Consider the following 7002-nt stretch of genomic DNA (forward strand, 5'->3'; position numbering starts at 1 on the left):
TGCCTTTGAAATGGTAAGCGGGTTTCACATGCAGCGGTTCCACGGCCGAAATCGCTGCCGCTAGCGACGCGGCGGCGCGGATTGCGAGGTTTTATTTCACATTAGCGTTTTCTGGCGTTTTGATGGCCAATGTTGCTTGCAGCAAGCAGATGCGCACAGTCGGTTACAGCGGCTTCTAACAACAATTTTAGTGACTTAGTTTTAAATTTCCCCTTTAATTTAACCTTAATGAAACAAGAAATACGTTTAAAACACTAAATAAACCTTAATGTTATTTGTTTATGCTTTTTTTATCAAACCTTGTTGTTGCAGAGGACGAAACCTCGGATCGTCCTTGGCAGCGTCATGTGCAGCGCGTTCCTCGAATGCAAAGACTCCAACTGATATGGCCGACCAGAACCTCCTGCTCGGCGTTGGAGTAGTTGGTACTTCCTACAGGGGGAAACGACGACGGAGTGTCCTTTAGCGTGCAGAACAATTTTACTGCTCCTCAATTTTTCTGTACATAATCCTATATAACAGAAGTCGCCAACTTTGCGGTTCCCGTACGTGCACCTGCCGCTGCGGCCCGTCCTCAGCAGACGGGGATGGACCACCTGCGCAACCACAGACTGCACCAGAGACCAACCCAATTCCGTCTCCACTGCCGCATGGTTTATTCTCGCCAACTCCACCACCTAAAGGCCAGTGCACAAAAGTCCCCCAATCCTTATCCTTAGCTTCGGAAATCAACATGGAAATAGAATATTTGACACCTGGGCAACGCCTTCATGATTTGAGTGACTCAGACAGCATGGGCACGACTGACGATGAAGGCTTTATTATGCAGCTGTCAAAGAAAGCCAAGAAACGTCGTCATGGGGCCCAATCAACGTCATCAAGCAGCAGTACTATCATTTCCATCGAGAACAAGTCTTCAGCACTTACTGTTATTTATATGTCCATAGACCAAACAAAGATAATAACAAAGCTGAACGAACTGAACCTCACCGAGCTGCTCGAATCACAAGCGCCAGCGTCAGTAATTCAAATTCACCCGAACTACGGACTCAACTTATTATCTGTAGACACTCGAAACATGGCTGCATCCTCCTCGCTTCTGAAGGTGTCGTCACTGCTATGAATTCCGGTTAGAGCATTCGAGCCACGGTCGCCCGCTCTAGCAACAGGAGTTATTAAGGCTATAGACCCAACTATCAAGATCGACTCAAAAGACTCCGTAGCTCATCTTAGATCGAGTGACAACACGCCGGTGATATCTGCACGTCGGTTCGGTACGTCCGCATCTGTCGCAATAATATTCCCATCTCCAAGACTTCCAGATTACATATTCCTAGGGCTTGTCCGGCACAAAGTGGTACTTTTCGTGGAAAAGCCGATACAGTACCACAGATGTTTTCGCTTCGGACATACTGCATCCACATGCCAACATGCACCGACATGTACACAATGCTATGGGCCACACCAGCGAACACAATATCAAAGCCAATGAGACACCTACACGATGTTGTAACTGTGGAAAGAACCACGAGGCTTCATCTCACCAGTGCGTTTTGTGGAAGATGGGCTTGAAATACGCCGCATACGTCAAGGCAACAATCTCGACTACAGAACAGCTCGCAGCTCGGTCACAAATGCCACCAACTTTCCGGCCCTAGAACAATCAATCCCCCAAGAGAATCTGATAGCCTCTCGCTCCACCACTACTGGAACTTCAAACACTACACAAAAGGCGGACTCCACTAGAATAAATGGACAGCAAACTATTTCAGCGAGAACACCAACGGGAAGAGGCACTTCCCCTAAACCAGACTTCTGTCGAAACACTGGCCCAGAACAAAACCCTGGAACAACATTTCTCACAAAGACAAGAACGCACGGAACCATCCTACAGCCAGATACTGACAACAAAGAGGTGCAATGAACAACATCCTCTCCGTGTTGACCAACCATCTGACCTTTCGCAACCAAGCTCTGGAGTCTGGTCAGCAATCATCTTTGTGGCAGAGAAGCGCATCCCCGATTTCCTTGTCCAATTTTCTTCTCCAGTGGCTCGACTTGCGCAACAGGCATTTGAATTTCTTTTTTCTCTTTTAGTTCATGGTACGAAACCCATCCACCTCTTCAACACGGTAGGTGGGTGAGCCGGCCCGTTCAAAGCCCTCATCTGCACTTTCACCGTCCTCTTCTCCTTCACATAACACACATCCCGTCATGCGCGTTCCAACTTTGCATACATCATACGCCCAAACGATTCAGCGCCCCGATGCATCCCGCACAGCAGGGTCCGCACCAGAACTCACAAGTATACAACGTCTTGAACACACCTTCAAGCTGCTAACGACTAGAGTAGATAGCCTAGTGAATGAGGTCGCGATCATTCGTACCATACAAACCGAAATGCACTACATAAACACAAATTTGCACGCAATGACGTAGTAGTTAAACAATTAGTTGCCAATTTGCAAATGATGACTCGCGCGCAAGCACCCACACTTATTAACATCGAGGAACCGTCATCTTCTACGTTATCTCAACATGGCATCCTTCAATAGTTCGCTAACGATTTGGCATTGGAACTGCCGGGGTCTCCGAAGAAAGAAAGGCTTTCGCCAATAATTTACTCATAAACAGACAAACAAACCTGACATCATCCTGGTTCAAGAAGCCAACAGTCCTATTACATTGGCTGGATACGATCACTTTATGCAAGGCCAGTATCACCAAAAAAAGATAAACCAACCGCACAAGGAACCCAGATACCAATTACCACCATCACGTACGTAACTAGGCATATCCCAGCTATTCAAATCGACACCGCCTCTATAAACAACTTAACTCAGATGCAGTTTGTAGTACAATGTCGCCTCAACAATCGAGATTTATCATTGCCAATGTGTACTGGTCTCCAGGACTCGATTGGCCATCTGTGAGGCGGATAGACGCGTGTACACAGCAACATTAGCACATGGAGATCATCCTAGCCGGTGATTTTAATGCGCAGAACACATCCTGGGGCTATACGCGTACCACCGAAACCGGAATTCGTTTCGAACGCAAAACTCAGGACAACAGATATACGCTCCTTAACGACACAACGGACCCCACGCGACAGGACAACAGCGTTGAGCGGGACACTAACCCAGACCTCAGCTGGCACCACGGTGTGGGAAACGTCACGTGGACGAATCTTTACGAAAACCTAGGCAGTGATTATCTCATCGTCGAAATCGCCCAAGCTGATCCTCACATCAAGCCCCGTCCCGCTCACTCAGGCCCAAAAACACAACTCACTGACTGGCACCGGTTTTGATTAGACCTAGACGAGGTACACGGGCCGACAGATCTAGTCTTGGGTCAACGCCATACGTGAAACAAAATCGAAGCACGCTAAAAATATCACATGCACACCTGAACACCTGCAAGTAGACTCTCACCTGATTAATCTTTGGAACAAGCGACACAGATTGGTCCAAAAATGGAAGAAACAAAAAGGAAATCGTGGCCTTTGCAAGGCCATCCAACAAATCACGCTAGAGGCTGACGAGTACGCGCAACAACTCTGTACTGAAAACTGGCTTGAGACGTGTGAAGAGCTAAATGGTGAACTCCACACTCCTAGTGTGTGGAAAATATTACGCACGCTTCTAGGACAGGGCTACACACGACACACAAGGGGCAAAATTATGATGCACTGTGGCAAGACGCGAGAACAGACAGCAGAAGAAATTTATCAAACGTTCTATCCGGTCGGCCCGAGTACAGAGCAACTTCCTAGCTATCCACCCGAATCACTCGACCAAATAGACACAGGCATCAACAGCAACTTTACGGTAGGTGAGCTACACGCGGCCCTATCTTCACTCAAACGAAACACGGCTCCAGGCAAAGACGGCATTACATACGCTACTCTTCGTAACCTCCCATTTCCACAATTAGAACAGCTTCTTGAATGCATCAACATCGTATGGGAATCTGGCAGCTTTCCACAAGAATGGAAAGCGGCAGTGATAATCCCAATCATCAAACCCAGTCAAGCCCCCCAACTCCATTACCAACCTTCGTCCGATCTCCCTCCCATCATGTGTAGGAAACTTAATGGAACGCATGGCTCTCAGCCGACTCTTTTGGCACATAGGAGGTAGCGACGCTCTCCCCTACACAATGACAGGCCTTCAATCACACGTCAGCACTCAGGAAATCATGCTCCGAAGTTCGGAGGATGTGTACCAAAATCTTAGCTTAGTCCAAACTCGAGCTATCACGGGAGTAGACATACACAAATCGTTCGATAACGTACCACATTCAGCCATCCTTACCAACCTCCTGACACTACGACCGGGCGCTCGCCTCTACAACTCTATAAAACCTTTCTTAAGTGGTCGTTATATACAAATTCAAATCAATGGAGAGCTTTCGACACCCAGAGCTTTAACTACGGGCGTCCTTCAATTTTCTATTCTTTCCCCCACTCTCTTTAATATAGCCCTACTTCACCTACCTGCCCAGCTTAGTTCTATATCCCACCTCCAACACAACATTTATGCAGATGACATTACAATTTAGTGTTGCAAAGGACCTCTTGGACAACAAGAACACACGATCCAGTCAGGACTGGATGTCATTCAGAACCCACTTAGCAGTATTGGCCTCTAATGCACTCCCACCAAATCCGAACTCATTGTAGTTACCAAACAGGCCGTAAAGCAGAAGAGCAACGCGACAGCATTAAGCTCCACATTGACCACACCCCTATTCCTCGCCACTCTCACATCCGAATACTAGGATTCCTCCTACAGGAAAATGGCAAGGCCCACGTATGAATGGACACGACGCTCCGGCAACTCAATCAGATTTACCACATGCTAAGTAGACAAAGAGGACGCAAGGAACTGGAGTTTCGCAGGACTATCGAGGCCCTTGTCTACTCTCGTTTACTGTACCAGCTTCCATATCAATCCATCATCGACACTCAGCTCTCCAAATTAGAAGCAGCGCTCCAAAGATACACCAGACTAGCCCTAGGAGTAGTGCGATTTGCCGCAAATTGTCTAGTGGCCTCGACTGGTCTTTTTAACACACTTGAAGAACGTATTACTATTTGCCGCCAAGCACATATTGCAAGGCTTCAAACATCCCCCCAAGGCCGCAAATTCCTCTAGCATCAAGGCTACGACACCACCACCTTGCCTCCTTTTCCACCACCCCTACCGTGGGAGTCCCTACCCCGCGTCACAGCCATGCCCATACCTCAACATATGCATCCCTACAAACATGCTGCCAGGCGCACACAACTAGTCGAACGGATAGAACACGAGACACCGAAAACGGATACCACATATTATTACACAGATGCCAGCCACAGTCCCAGCAGAAGCATAACGGCTGTAGTAGGGCCTGGATATAAGCATGTTGATGGACACAGCAATGTCCCCACCCCATCCGCCGCGGACACCCTAGCGGTTCTTGAAGCCATCACTGGACCTCATTATCCTACTAACCACATTTACGTTCAAGCAGATATCCAGAAAACATGACGCAGGTTTCGTGACCGTGCGCTACCTGGACATATCCACAGCCTTCTGCAACGTCACCTTGACACCCATCCCTCCCTCCACGTTACCCTGCAATGGATCCCCGGACAGCAAGGCGTAGAGGAACACAACCGAGCTCATCAGCTCATCCGCGTTACGAATTTTCCGGGTCCTCCGTGCCTCTGGCCGTCCGACTATGATCCCAGGGAACACAGAAAACTCTTGCGCAAGAAGCGTACATCTTCCCCAAGAGAACTACACGCTAACGCCGCCACAACTATCGCTCCACCCCAATCCCTCTGGCGGGAGGACAGCGCCATCCTCCGCAGACTTCAAACCAATTCGATCGTGACTCCCCTCTTTCGCCACTATATCCAGGGCCTTTTTGGACGCCCCAAATGCCCCAACTGCGGCGAATACCCCTCCCTAGAGCACTGAACGGCAATGCTCCTACATTCAACCTACCCTCCTATACTCTATTTCATCCCTATCCCCCAGTCTCCAACCTCATTCATGGACGGACTGGCTTAGTCCACCAACCGATGCCCATATTCTCCTGCCGGCACTCATTCAGCACGTGAAAAACATGTTGGGTGAGGACTGGCAGGTGACCAAATACAACTGAGCGCCGGACCTTTGCGTCTAAATAAAGAAAGTTTTTCTCTATCTTTCTCCGAGAGGGGGGTATGTGCTCATGATTCGGAGTATATCCGTCTATGGAGACTTCTCTTTGGTTCCATTGTTCTTAAATTCTTTGAGCTGCGCGTCTCAAAGTACCCGACGCTTCGACATTTCACTGATAAGCTGTTCGTTGAACTGGGCGCGATACACTTTGTCTTACTTGATGTGACGATCTGTGTTGAAAAAGACACGCCAAGTCGCTCAGTTCTTCTTTCGTTTCTCTGACTAGCGCTCCCACAAGCCGCTTCCGATTATAGACAGTTTTAGTGGACCGTACGCTATAGCTTTGCCTACGCAAGGAGATTGCGGGTCGTGAGTGCGCATGCGCAGAACGCAATAGAAGGGCTAGCGTATTGCGCACGCACGCAACGCTGGGGATTTTGCGTTGCTGGCTAGCGGGCATCGCGGGACGCTCTCGAGAGATCTCGGACCCAACGAGAGGGCCAGTTTCAAGATGGCGGTTGGCTCAACTGGCGCAGCAAGGGTGACGTGGTGTTTTTGAAGTTCTGTGTTACGTGAAATTGCATGGTGTTCAGCTCGACGATTCTTTCTGGGACTTACCGCGGTCGAATCAGATCGCCCTACAGCTGAAGGAGCGCACAGTCGAAATGTTCGCCGCTCGCAGTGTGCGTCGACGCTGCGATCTGCTCAATGCTAAGCCTATTCCCACAGTTCATCGCCGACGGACGAACGACTCTAAAAAAAATCGCCGAAGTTCTCGCTATGCACTGGACATCAAAATCATGAATTTCATTCCGCGATAGCAATGATAAAAGGTGCCGTTTCT

The 7002-nt window shown here is 48.8% G+C and overlaps 1 pseudogene; it reads left to right on the forward strand.

Moving 5' to 3' along the window:
- Positions 1-2968: 2968 nt before the first annotated feature.
- Positions 2969-6132, forward strand: LOC115330331 (annotated as a pseudogene).
- Positions 6133-7002: the final 870 nt, after the last annotated feature.

This window comes from Ixodes scapularis, unplaced genomic scaffold (genome assembly GCF_016920785.2).
Source record: "Ixodes scapularis isolate PalLabHiFi unplaced genomic scaffold, ASM1692078v2 PGA_scaffold3__209_contigs__length_174095766, whole genome shotgun sequence".
Classification (NCBI taxonomy): domain Eukaryota; kingdom Metazoa; phylum Arthropoda; class Arachnida; order Ixodida; family Ixodidae; genus Ixodes; species Ixodes scapularis.